Source organism: Pinus tabuliformis, chromosome 3_2, assembly GCF_031772625.1.
Source record: "Pinus tabuliformis cultivar Carrire ecotype Pingquan chromosome 3_2, CPIR1, whole genome shotgun sequence".
Lineage (NCBI taxonomy): Eukaryota > Viridiplantae > Streptophyta > Pinopsida > Pinales > Pinaceae > Pinus > Pinus tabuliformis.
In genome coordinates this window covers 53,741,028-53,755,399 of record NC_142302.1, presented here as the reverse complement: position 1 = coordinate 53,755,399, position 14,372 = coordinate 53,741,028, and the positions used below count along the sequence as shown (strand labels likewise).

General features: G+C 42.2%; 1 protein-coding gene across 1 annotated transcript in view; it reads right to left on the bottom strand.

Moving 5' to 3' along the window:
- Positions 1-14,372, bottom strand: part of LOC149179769 (protein REVEILLE 8-like) — a 318,742-nt gene that overhangs the window by 181,871 nt on the left and 122,499 nt on the right. The gene's annotated exons all lie outside the window — the stretch shown is intronic.

Below are 14,372 nucleotides of genomic sequence, written 5' to 3'. Positions count from 1 at the left end.
GGGGAAAGTGGATCGCTGCACTATTAGAATATGATGTGGAAATTAAGCCTACCAAGTTGATCAAGGGTCAAGGTCTTGCTAAGATGATGGCTGAAACAAATCTCCATGTCCTAGACATCAATTTGATTGCTGCCTTATCCGATGAAGATGAAGAAAATTCAACTCTACAGGTATCCGATATCTTTGTTTCCTCTCCTTGGTATGCTGATATTGTATGTGCTTCAAAATTTATCTTCACCCCCTGGGATGCCTCGAAACAAAGCCAGGACATTGAAATTAAAAGCTGCCAAATTTTGTATCATCAAATCTGCACTTTATTGGAAAGACCCCGGTGGCATATTGCTGAATTGTTTAGTCGAGGATGAAGCTAAGAGAGCTGTAGAGGATTTTCATAAAGGTGACTGTGGGGGTCACTTGTTTTGGAAGACCACGGCTAATAAAATCCTAAGGGCAGGTTTCTATTGGCCTTCATTGTTTTCTGATGTCTATAAAGCAGTTAAGAGTTGTCATGAATGTCAAATTTTTCAAGGAAAGCAGAAATTACAGTCGTTACCTCTCAAACCCATTGAAATCAGTGTACCATTTCAGCAGTGGGGATTGGATTTTATTGGCAAAATCCACCCAGCATCTTCCGGGCAGCATTGATGGATATTGACCGCCACTGATTACTTCACAAAGTGGATTGAAGCCATTCCCACCCGACAGGCCACGGACTCGGTAATTATTTCTTTCCTTGAGAATAACATATTGTCACGTTTCGGCTGTCCACATAAGTTGATTACAGATAATGCAGCAGCGTTTAAATCAAAGAAGATGGTTGATTTTTGTTACAAATATAACATCAGCTTGGGGCATTCGACCGCCTACCATCCACAAGGAAATGGGCTGGCCGAATCTTCGAATAAATCTCTAGTCAACATTATAAAGAAATTGCTGGAAATCAATAAGAAGAGCTGGCACAAAAAGTTAGTAAATGCATTATGGGCTGATCGGGTAAGTCAAAAGAAGTCAATTGGTATGTCACCCTTTGAACTGGTTTATGGAACAGATGCAGTGTTTCCTACTTCACTTAGTATTCCGGTAGCAAAGTTGCTTCAAGAAGCTGATGGTGAGGAGGATCCTATGCAACGGCGGATTAGTCAAATGATTCATTTACAGCAGACACGAGAGGAAGTTCTTCAAAATTCCCTTAAGTTGCAAGAGCGCATAAAGAAAATCTATGACAGAAAAGCTAAACCGGATGATTTTCAGATAGATGATGTTGTTTTGAGATGGGATGCCCGAAATGAAGACAAAGGGAAACATGGAAAATTCGACAACTTGTGGAAAGGTCCTTACAAAATTGCAGCATACCGTGGTCCAAATGCCTTTCTTCTTAAAGAAATGAACGGTGATGATTGTCTCGGTAGGTCGGTAAATGGTCGGCTGCTCAAAAGGTATCATGTTTGAGCATTTTCTGCTCTAGTCATTATCATTGTAAATACCATTTTACTTTCATTCTGCTGCAAGTGTGAACTGATCTTTCATCTTTAGTCTGGGGCCCACGGTGAAGGCTATAATTCTGAAGATGGAGATTAGTTGGTGTGAGTTTTTCAGGTTATTGTAATCAGTCCATTTTCTGCACAAAGTTGAGTTAGTTTGTGTCAAAGTTAGTTCGATTTTCAGTCAATTGTCAAAGTCAATAAAGTTGTCCAAATTTGGGTCACATGTGTAAATAATGACTCCATTGCCCAATGATTATAAAGCACTGGTCTGCTCTCCCAGAGGTCTAAGGTTCTTGGTACCTCCAAGGAGCTACCATCCCCATTGGAGCCAATGTTAGAGTCGGTCTAGTAGCCCTCCATCAGCGATCAAAGCTCTTTGCATTTGCATAAGTAGGTGTCTCATCAGTGTCATCTTATTGCATTCCATTAGGCATGCCATAACCCTGATGGAGGAGCTGGTGTCTTTATTCCCCTCATGGCACTGCTGGATCACGTTGTTTCAGTCAATAAACTATTTCAAAGTTGCTTGTCTTGTCTTGATGTCAAAAGTCTTAGGTCTAGGGTTTAGGTCCAGTTTATCTTCAAGGTCATGTCTCTAAAAGTCAATAAATGCCCAGCAGGCCAGAGGGATGATTATCAAAGTGTTTCTTTAAAAGATTTCATCTTGTACAGTTAATTTTTACCTTGGATTTAAAAACCCTGTTTTTAAAGCCAAAGTCATTTCTCAAAATTTTGTAAAAATTGTAAAAATTCAAAAATTCTTTGAAAGGCAACACGCAACCTTGGTCCCCTTTGCCAAGACTCTTCAGAAGCTATCCCTGCAAAGATTATCAAGGAAAAACATCAATTCAACCAATTTCAGGACAAAAGGAAACCAAAAAGTCAGCAGCATTCAAAGTTTAAAAAGTGTCATGAAAAACATTAGAAAGAGGGTTTTGACATGAAATTAATTCAAAACAAGGCTATAAAGTCATTCTCTCCCTCCATTAAGCTTCATTGTGCCTTCAAGCAATAGAGCAAATCGTTTTCGAGAGCATTTGGGCGAATTTGGTGAAGTGTGAAGGCGCGCGACCCGTCGAGACTGGCACGCGACCCGTCAGGCGAGCGCGACCCATCAGGGCACCTCCGCCAATGTAAATTTTATACGGGCGCGACCCGTTGAGTGCGCGCGGCCTGTTGGGCAGTGCACGCGACCCATCAGGGTTTCCTCCACAGAAAATTACCAGCAAGCTGCCAAGCGACCACAAATTGTTCAAGCTTGTCAGGTAGGACTTCAATCATATAAATTATGGTTTGCTAAAGCTTGAGAAGATCATCATAATATTTTTAAAAGCCTTCATTTGCAAGTAAAGACTCCATGTGCTTTTGCTTGAAAATATCGAAGTTGCTAGTGTTTGTTTTGTTGTTTTAAGGTATTCATTTTCATTCCTATTGTTCCTACATTTTCCCACCTCTTACTCCCTTATCACTGTTATTTAATTTCCCTACCAAAAATATTAAGGAATCAAAAATCAAACCCTAAACCCTACCTCCCATAACATCCTTGCAAATGAAATTGTATGATGATGTATATGTCATAATTCTTCCCCTAAACTCCCTGTTTCATATATTGTTCCCAATTTCCCTTCCAAGTCTCCCTTCCCTAACATTTCCCTTGTGCTACTTGTCCCCTTGAAACAGCATTTCAAAACAGTTAAAACAGCAGATTTCAAAGCAGAAGCAGCAGTACATTTCAGCCACTTTTCTCCTGAAACCATGTCAGATACCGAAACCGATTATGAGCAAAGTGATGACCATGAGTCAGCTTCAGAGTTTGAGGTACATAGGAGGCCTCACAGGGGTGGTAAGAGCGGTCACCATAAGAGAGAGGAGCCCACCTCTTTGACCGATTTGCAAGCTTGTCCAATTGCAGTCACATGTTTCCGCTATCTGTCATGTTATGAATTTTGTGAGAGGATCTCTCAAATCCAGCATCACAGGGAGTTGGCTCGCTTGTTTGTTTTGCATTTGCATGATGGGCATGTGAACCTTGCAGGGGTGGATTTTACATTGACACCCGAGATGATTGCTCAAGCAACAGGGATACCAAATGTTGGAGAAGTGTGGAACAAGCGCAAAATATTGGACAGTTTTCAGTATGAGCCTTACATTAAACCTGCATTTATGAGACAAGTGACGGGTGTATTTCCTTTTATATTTTTGAGGAATGAGTATGCTCCTTTGATGAGGCTTATCATGCGCTATTTCACCTGTGAGGGCAGATTTTCACATGTGTATTCATACCATATTCGCTTGTTGATGCATTTCACACGGGTTCGGATGATGAACATCCCTATTTTCTTGTGCCAGAATATTGAGAGGATGGTGCCCTTGATGCAGAGGAAGAGCCCAGCACAACAATATAGGAGCCTCTATCATTATGGTTTGATTCAGCTTGTGGTCATACATCATTTGGCTCAGCATGGCATCCCATGGGAGGAGTTTATCTCTCGTGAGTTTTTCACAACACCACTACCACATCCTGAGATTCATGAGGAGGGAGGACCATCACAGCAACATGATATCCCTGAGACTAGACATGTCAGTTCTCCTCCATTGGTCACTTATCAGAGAGGCCACAGGGCCTTATTTGCAGCAGCTCGGCGAGTATTTTCTCCACATCAGGTGGAAGGGGTCTCGCCTTCTTCATCAGCACCACGAGTGTTATCTCCACACCAGGTGGAAGGGGCCTCGTTTCCAACAGCAGCACAGGTATCAGAGGGGGGCAAACAGCCCAGGATTGATGAGGGGCCATCAGGTGTTCCAGATATAGAGATTGTTGATCTTGATATCAGTTCTCCTAGCCTAGAGTCAAAGGAGATCATTCAGCACCTAAGAGATGAAAATGATTCATTGCAGCGAAGATTGGAAGGGGCACAATGGACGATCACATATTTAGAGCAGTGCAACAAGCAGTTGGAGGATGAGCACACTCTTGATGAGTTGCGGAGGATTCATGAGGACCGCAACTTGGCTCGAAAGAGACCCGGCGATTTGGTACCCGTTGAGCGAGAGGTTATGCTTCTCCAGGTCAATGCTCATTTGGAGAGGTTGTTGGCCAAGGCCAACCAAGATAAGGACTTGCTCAGAAACATGAAAAATCATTATTGGGCGCGGATGCACGTATGCAAGGCAAGAATGAAAGTGCTCCAAAGACGGTTGGCCAAAGCACAAAAACAAAGGAAAAAGCCCGATCCCCTCCACATCTTGGCTGAGGCTTCTTTGAAGGAGCATGATACTAAATAACTCAACTCCAGCACAATTTTCAAAAAAAATTGAGCATTTTGGGTCATTTGTGATTTTTCTGGCAAAAAACAGGTTTTCTTCACCGATGGGTCGCGTATCGCGCGCGACCCTTTCGTTTGGCAACTCCATTTTGGAAAAACTCAGCATTTCTGGATTTGTCATGAAAAGTTACACTTGCTCAGCCATTACCAAGAGATTTCATCAAGTTTTGGGCCTCCAGAAAGTCAAAAAACAAGCAAAAAATGACTTTCTGCCACATTTTTGTCACACAGGAAGCAGTGTTGGGAGATTGCAATTTTGGAGGGGCACATGACAACCAAATTCAGAAATTCCACTTGGGTTGGAAAGTAGACATCCAGACCTTTCCAACAAGCCCACTTTTGCCTCATTTGGACACCTGGAAGTGCCTCCAAAGGCGCGCGACCCATCCAGGAATTACGCGCGACCCATCAGGCAGTTTGCACAGGAATTCAACCTACAGCGCAGCAAAACGCAGTTTTGACTGGATTTGACTTTTTGGAGTTGATTTTTATTCTCCTTGTTGTAAATGATGTAATTTTATGATGTTTAGACACTTATTTATCTCTTCTAGAAGATTCATTCATAAGATAGGTAAAATTTAATGAATGAATTGGTTTCCTAGCTTATAGAGGCAAGTTGTTTTGATTGCCTAGTTTTCAGTGCTTAGTTTAAAATTGGTTGAAACAGCTCCTAAGATAGTGAGCTCGACCCCTAGAGGCAGGGAAAGATGTTAGATGGCCTATATTATGTACTTTCTTGCTCATTTTCATGGTTGGACTCTTGAGGGAGAAGCTCTTATTGTATTACTCACTGTATCTCTGCACTTTTTGGCAAAGGAAAACCAGGGTTTTGCAGTCCTTTTTGGGATTCTTGTGGTCACATGTATTGATGGTGTCTTTCTCTTTGTACTTGTAAGTGTGTTATGTGAATCATTTCCTTACTTTTCCTTCTGCAAATTAGGCAAATGAAGTGTTAAAGTAGAATTCATGACTGTCATGCTCTACTTTTAAGTTTGCTTAATATCAATGTTTTCAACTGTTTAAGGGGAATTCAAGGTTATTGCTTGCTCCCCTTAACTCCTCACTGGTCATCCTCATCCATCCACCTCTATCAAAGGCATCAATACTGTCTCCTACCTCGCCCCAAAGAACCCCCTGCAAAAACTGTGTCCAATCCCCGCACCCAAAATTGCCATTCCCCAATTTTCCACCAAAACTCTAAAAATCCCAAATCAAACCTCTTGATCAGTTTACTAGCCTAAAATCAGTGTTTCCCTATTGGTTATCTCGCCCATTGAAGATCTTTACCGAGATAAACCGGAGAGAGCCCTCTCCTGCCCCGTAGGGCTAGCTACGAGGCTAAGTGGTTTGATGTTGCCTTGGAGTTTACCTTTTTCAGCCTGAGGTGAAATTTCAAGTGCTAACAGACCCCACAGCTGCCAATGAGTCTCGAATTTCCTAAAGCCTTGTCAGGAACAGATCAATGTGTATCAATGTGTTACCCCTTCTGCAACTGCGTGGATTTCATCTTCTGCTCCAAGTACATCTTCCGCTGCTCGAAATATCCTTTGTATAGCTTATCCAATGCTTCCCACATCTGTCAGGCAATATCCTTGCTGGCAATGTGACACACTACATGATCTCTCACTCCATCGAGGATCAATCGCTTGGCCTTTGCCATCTCACCCTTGTACTTCTGGAGTGGATCTGGATCCGCAGGTACAGCGACCACACTGTCGACATCGGTTTTGAGATTGTGCTCATCCAAAAGACATGAGATCCTTGCCTTCCAAATCACATAGTTGGATGCACCATCTAACCAATCCTGATCTCGCAACCCATTAGCTACCATCTCTGCCAACGAAATGTCGAACTGCCTCCTCTCTCCTCTGCGCAACACTAGGCTAGCCTACGCACTCCCTATTGGAGTTAGTAGATTTGCTCCTCTCTGCTGCTACACGGCAATAGAGAAATCAAATTCCCTGGCTAGGCATTCTTTTGAGGAAGAAATTCCCTCAATAGTGTCTCCTTCCTTCTGACGCTTTTTTGCCCCAACAACTGATGCAAAAACTGCATCTCACCAAAAAATTGCTTTGCGCTCATGCTTCTGCACTACTCCCTCTGACACTGGCAAACTTCGATCTAGAAATCTTTCTCTGTGTCGACTCACTCAGAGAGAGATTTTTCCACGAAAACTTTGTGCTCTTGGCCTAGATTGCGCAATCCCTCTAGAGATTCGATTTGCTGTCTACGCAACACTTCGACTTCCCTCCTCTTCAGCGCTGGGTTGTTCCGGCTCTGCTCTCTTTCTTAACCTTCCTCTGATACCATGTGAAAATTTAGAGACCCAAATTTCTACTGCAGCAACTGATTAAGTATCTTCTATTTGTTAAATTACTAAACAAGTTATTTACTGCATCCTACAACAAATACCGAAACCAATACGCTGCAATGTTCACCAATTAAATTATATGCAGAAACAAGAAATTGAGCAAGAAGAAATACACAACACACAATGGACACCGTTGTCTTTGGACAAATGTCCCTGGAAAAACCCAATGAGGGAAAACATGTGCAGCAGCTGAGGGTTTGTATTATTAAGCAGTGGTTTTCTGAATACAATTCGTTGGATGCCCAACTGGCTATCCGATACAAAGAGAAACTAGCAAAAAGGTTAGTGAGAGAAATCTCACATTGTTCTGGGAGATTCGATTATGATTAGTGGCTCGCTGACTGGCCCCACGCTGCCTCTGCGCAGCAGCGCAGCTTCTGCGTCAACCCTATGCAAAACTGCGTCACTCTGGCTAGGCTCTACGTCAATCCCTCTGCTGACCTCCTGCTGACTGGAAATTCGATCTCCAGGCCTTCCGGTCTCACACCCCGGCTTCCTGCACTGAATCTCATCTCTCCTAGTTGGAATTCGAACTCCCTCTAAAGCTCTGCGCTGCCTTTGCATGGCACTGCACTGCCTCACTGAACTGCTCTCTTCCTTCTCTTCCTGGCACTCCCTGGATCTAGAAAGCTTCCTTCGGTCTACTATCCCTACTCCTCACTGCAACAAATCACCTTGATCGATTCTCTAGCAACTTTCACGCTGCCCTCTCTGAGAAATTCGATCTCTTGATCTCTCTCCAATGTGTTTTCCAAATGCCCATCGAAGTCCTTATAATCCTCCAGTTAAGTAATCAACGGCCCAGATTAGATTTTAATCAATGGCTTAGATCATTTGAACTCGATCTTCGTCTTTTTCTAGAAGTTTCACCCTCAGTTTGATTAATACCCTTTAATTATTTTAATTTCCTAAGTTTAGACTTAGGCATCCATTAAAAGTAATTAATTATTTTAGTCAACTGTCTACGAGTGGAATTTCCCAGAACGATTTCTGAGTATTGTGGAATACATGTTTCTTAGCCTCCCTATAAATTTTGAGGCTTAGAGCACATCTGATGTACCAAAAATCAACAGACTCCATTCTCCCAATTGGCTAAACATTGGTCTAGTCATAAGGTAATCACAAACAAATATTCTTCTCACATCCCTTCCTTCTTCCTAAACCCTAATGTAGTAGGCCTCCTAGGGCATCATCTAAAATCATTTCTAGCCATTGAAAATCCTTGAAAATTTGTCAACTACTGCATTGAGGTCTTCTTGAGAGGTCCTCCAAATTTGAGGTCAATCCCATAGTGGATTCTCAAGATATTTCAAGCCCTAACTTGAAGACCATTCTCATCCCTAGGGTCCCTCTGGTTGGTGGCCTCATTAGGATCATTGTACTCAAATTCCAAGAGAAATTAAATTCCTTTGATCCTATCCTCCTCCCTAACTTAGTCAAGATCATCCATTTCTCGATCCAATCCAAACCCTTGACCTCGTTTGGGCCCACTTGGGCTTCTTTGTGGTCCCACTACATTATAACTTCAATTTCACAAAGATCACTTAGAAACCCTAGTCTTCTAGGATTCCTTGATCTTGGGCACTTCTTTTCAAGTAACACTCCTCAAACCCTTGGTCTAGGCATCCTCTTAGCCCTTCTAAGAGAGCCCTCCATATTTCTTCCATAGCAAGTAAGCCCATTATCTGAGCCGCTCTTGTGAATAGGCTTTAGGAATCACCCAACATCCTATCATTGATCCATCTATTCTAGTGATTCCTCTCATACAGAGACTCCTCCTATTAGTGAAAGTCCATAAAGAGCAGTGAGCTTTAGCTGAGGTGATAGTGGGTTATCGCTCCATTGTTGCCATTTGACCGAGTAGTTTCTCTATAGGATCCCCTCCTAGGACCCCACTAGTTTGAGAGGTAACATTTTTTCCGTCGTTGCCGAGGACACGAGACGTGTGTCTTGTTCCCTGTGACATCATTGATATATCTTTTGGTGACTCCATTGGAAGAACAAAGCCCTAGTTCTTCTTTGAACTTCAAATTTAATGCTTGTAGGGTGAAGCAAACATATATAAGGGCATTTTGATTCACCTTGGCGACTCCATTTTAATCCTAATATGTAAGATCATGAAAAATGGCTTCTTGTGAAAAGGAGATCCCTCTCTGCTTTCCTTTCAATAAAGTCAGTCATGAAGGCCTTGAAAATCTGCAGGAAAGCATGGACCAATGTGTTCAGCATTATGAATATTTGATAAAGCACAAGGATAGGGATTGTGTGTCTCAATATTGTAAGTGGAAGAGAAATGAGTTATACATAGTGCAGTGGCACCCTGTCTTTTTCAGCTTGCTTACCTTACTTGTACCTTTGATAGCCTAATTGATCTTGTCAATGAAAAATATTATAATCAGCCACAAAGCCCCATAGAATATAATCAATTGGATTATCAGTGTGACCCTAAAAACAGTTCTAATATAGAGGACCCTCATGAGGATGAGGAATATAGGGAAGGATGGGATGATCCTATGGCAGACCAAGATCCCATGGAAGACCTTCGGACCGAAAGCTTGGGAGTAGGGAATGAACATGGCATAAATGAAAGCCCCATTGAAGTCCATAAGGATGAACCTAATAAAGTAGGGTCTCTAATCCTAGAAAGGGCTATTGAAAGAATGGATATTGTAGCTCCCCGGGAAAATGGCATTTCTGATTTCACGCACATTAATGAGGGAAAATGGGATATAGACAACTATCATTTTGACGGTGAACTTAGTTATGATACTGACAACGAATTGGAAGGTACTTTTCCCTTTCTTCAGGACACTACTCACAATGATATACTTATTCACACCCCTGAGAAAGAGGATCATTGTTTTCCCATATATGAAGAGGGTTTGTTGGTGGTAGTTCCTCCCATCTATGATACCAATGATGACATTGACACAAGCCTTACTTTCCCTTGCCCTCCTCAAAATCCCAACGACATAGCTATACTATCCATTAGCCCTCACCTCGCCCTTTCTCATAAGCCCTTTCCCCTTCCTAAGCTCGATGTTGGGAAAGAACAGCTCATTGAATGTAGCCCCTTTTCCAAAGCATGCCCTCAAGATTATGAGCACACAATCATTGCCTCTAACCCTCATGACTATCACATCAAGCAGCCTGTTTGTTGTGCCCCTCCATTTCCTCAGTTCTCTTTCCTTTCCCATCATAACCTTGTGACATCCACAAGTAATGATTGCGATAAGGGTTCCTTGGATTTGATCATTCATCTTCCATCCTATGCATAGAAGAAAGTCTCTGCACTTCTAGATTGACATATTTTTCCTCATATAGGACTATTTTCTGCAGCATATGGGTATCATATTTTCCTGCCTCCCAGCTGCATCATCCTCCATCTGATTGTTTCTATGTTGCCTTCTAGATCTATTGCATAAGTAATCATATAGGTAGGCATGTTTATATTGATCTAATGATATGTTGGTTGCACTGGCTCTATGATTACACTTAGCATTTGTTTAAGATAATATGCATGTTAGGGTAGGATGCATTGCATGCTGATTTTTCACATTAGAACTAACATCATATGATATTATCATGCTAGAATAACTGCATTTAAAATACGAATTTATTTCTTGTTGATTTTATGGCCTAATATTAAGCATGGCTGACCAAAAGACACCACAAAAACATGCTACACCGTGTTCTTGATCTTTGATATGTGGGGGTAACAGGTTTGCGGTCCCAAGAGATTGTTGGTGTTCTCATGACCTCCCTGTTCGAGTACGTTCGTACACTCTTCTGAAAGATCATGTTCCAGTTGGACCCAGATGTTACCCACCACCCATGGGTAGTATCCATAGCAGAAAAATTCTCTCCCAAATGGTCCTCAGTCGGTAGCCAGCAGCCCCTTGCAGCTACCAAATAGCTCGATGTGTCATTATCTCTGCCGCCTGATCCAGCCATGTGGTCCCTCGCCCATCTGTTATGATCGTATGTTTGAAGATGGGCCCTCCAACACTGAAGGTATGACTTTTCATTGTGTTGTTGGGTATTTTTGTTTACATATCATGGACACTTTTAGGCAGAATTAGTGGGGGATTCGGCGGAAAGAGTGGGCTAGGTCTGTAGTCTTGTCTCCTCGACCCGATTTGATGGTTAATCTCGTACCCTACTCCAGTGGGATCTCATTTATTGGCTATTAGCTTTCGAGGTGGCACTACATGGAAAACCCTGATTTTGGTTGTATGGTCCCACTTCCCGACACCACACATACATCAAACCCTCACCCACTCATTATAACCCATTCACCATATTTCCTATCTTGGTCCACATTTGTCCATTGGGTTTGTTACCGCTCAAACTAGCAAGGGTACTAGGAGGGGATCCTATACAACAACTACTACGTCAAGGGGCAACAATGGAGCGATAGCCCGCTGTCACCTCAACTAAGGCTCCCTGCTCTTTACGGCCTTTCACCGATGGGAGGAGACCCAGTATAAGGGGAATCACTGGATGAATGGAGTAATAATAGGATAAGGAGTGATTCCCAAATCCTATTCTCAAGAGAGGCTTAGACAAATGGCTTACTTACTTAAGAAGCAAGGTGATAGGCTCTCTAGGAAGGGCTAAGGGGATCTTTGAGTTTAGGTTTAAGGAATATATTTCGACAAGAAGGTTCCTAGACTCAAGGATCCCAATGAAGAAATGGTTTCTAAGTAATCCTTGTGGAATTTGAATTGTAAACTTGTGGGACTATTACTGCTCAAACTAGCAGGGGACCTAAAGGGCAAATGTTAGGCCAAGGGCAATAAATGGAGACTTAGTCTACTGTCACCTGAGCTAAGGCTCCCTTCTATTTACGAACTTTCAACGATGGGAGGAGCCCGGTATGTTATGGAGTCACTGATGAAGGATAAATCAATTAATTGATATGAGTGACCCAAATAATCCTCTTCCCAGAAGAAGTTTGAAGGATGGAGCTTGCTTGCTTTCTAAGTAAAGGTACAATGTCTTCTAGGGAAAGGGAGGATTTGAGGGTTAGGTTTATGGAATACGACCTGCGAATGAGTTTCCCAATCCCTATAATCCTTATTGAAATTGGTATCCCAAATGGTTCTTGAACGATTGACTTTTCAAAGGAGTGGGACCAAACGGGCCAAGTGGACCCAGTCTAGGGTAGGAGGAAAGAGTATGGCAACCAATGATGTTCTTACCCTAGACAAAGTAGGGGAAAGATCAAAGAAAGAATTTTACTTAAAGGGGTTGATTTGATCCTATAACGCACTAACCTTTGGGATGTTAGGGCAAAGTTTGATCTCAGAGCTAGGGCTTGGCTTTTCTCACAATTCCACCATCGAAATGACTTCAAAATTGGAGGAGGCCTTGAGGGAACACCAGTGCAGGACACCCTAGGAGATCGAACAATTTGGAGGGATACTTTGTCGGAAAAATGATGCCCTAAATGATCAAACTTGGCTAGACCTGGGAAAAGGTGAAAAAGATGATTTTAGGTGACCACCTCTTGGTAGATCAGTGCCTTAGTCCTGGGAGAATGGAGTTTATGATGAATATGAGTGAGGACCTTTGGTTCTTGGTCAAGGAGGCCTCAAGACTACTTCACTAGCCTTCTAGGTCAAAGAGAAGCAATCTTGCAACTTTTATACTTCGATGTGCAAAGGAGATGGCTTATCAAGGTCAATTCGTTAATGGAATTAACCTTAGGAGATTTCATTCACATTACATGGCCCATACATTGAGAGATGTTATAATAGAGACAAAATTCCACAATTTAAAGCAGTAAATGCATGCAGCAATTAGCCCTAAAAATAGCGAAAATCTCAGTCCAATGTATATGACAAAGTAAAACAAGAATAATATTAAAAGCATGTACTTACATGTAACAGAGTATATCCAACCATCCTCAATTGACAAGAGAGAAGCTCCAAGATAAGATAGACCAATATCCACACATCAAAATTCATCCATAAACCTCCAATTCATCTTCTAGAAAAAGTGCAAAATTCTCAAGAGAGAAAAGATCCAATCCAAAGTGATGATGAGAAAATGAACTCATCTCACTTGTATTTATACACTAATGAGGAGTTCAAATTAGCCTCCTTGGCCTACATAAGCCCCAAAAAAAATTAATGTTCTAATAATCCAACTTTTGGTGACAAGCCCACCAAACTAGCTCATAAATGAAAGAATAAGCCTCTCAACAGATCAAATAATAATCTATGCATGTCGTAGGGCCCTCTAAAAGGCCTGATGAGGTCCATGGGTGCCATAATGACGAGCAGGACCCTCAAAAGCAGTGGACAAGGGGTTGGCCCCTTGAAATAACCTGTGGTGCTCCAAATGACATGTGGGGGCACACATGTGTCGTCATGGGTCTCTAAACTGTTGAATTTCCATGACCTTAGGTCTAGGTTAGAGTCTTAAAATCACTGACGCTACCAAACCAAGAATCTCAGCAATAAACTACTTTGCCCAACAGAAATATAAAGCAATAAATCACATATGCACAAATATACACACTTTTTAACAAAATTGTACAATATTGTACAATCACCAATCTTTGTTATATTAAACCAAATCTGAATAATACAACAGTCTATGGTATACAAGATACAATGACAAACTTCACTGCAACTTCTATGTCATATCTTGTCATGTCGGTCATTCGCTTCCGTACTGCTCACTAGTTGCCCCTTAGTCCTTCAAAGGACAACACATCGAGACTCCAGGAGGGCTGCCACCTAACAATGTTGCATGTCACTTTTGCTACAAGTACACGGGCTCATAAATCTGCTCTCTGGGTAGGCCTAATTCCCAAGCTCCAATCTGCCTTCTAGTAGCCTCTTTCGTCCATCAAAGAGCTACTCATAAGGTTGCAAACTTCACCCAATCACGCACCAAACAACGTCCTTCTTGTATGTTGCTCTAGGGCTACTTTGGGTAGCCAACACACTACCCTCCAATCAGATCAATGGCACCCAATCCAATCACTGCGGAATCTGCACCAATGAAGACACACGATCACCCAATCTCACCTCCAAATTGGCTCCCACAAGCTACCTAAACAATCTGATCCAATCTGGTCACTACTTGTCCCAACGTTCCTCCACAAACAATCTGATCCAATCTGGTCACTACTTGTCCAAATGTTCCTCCACAAACAGTCTAATCCAATCTGATCAC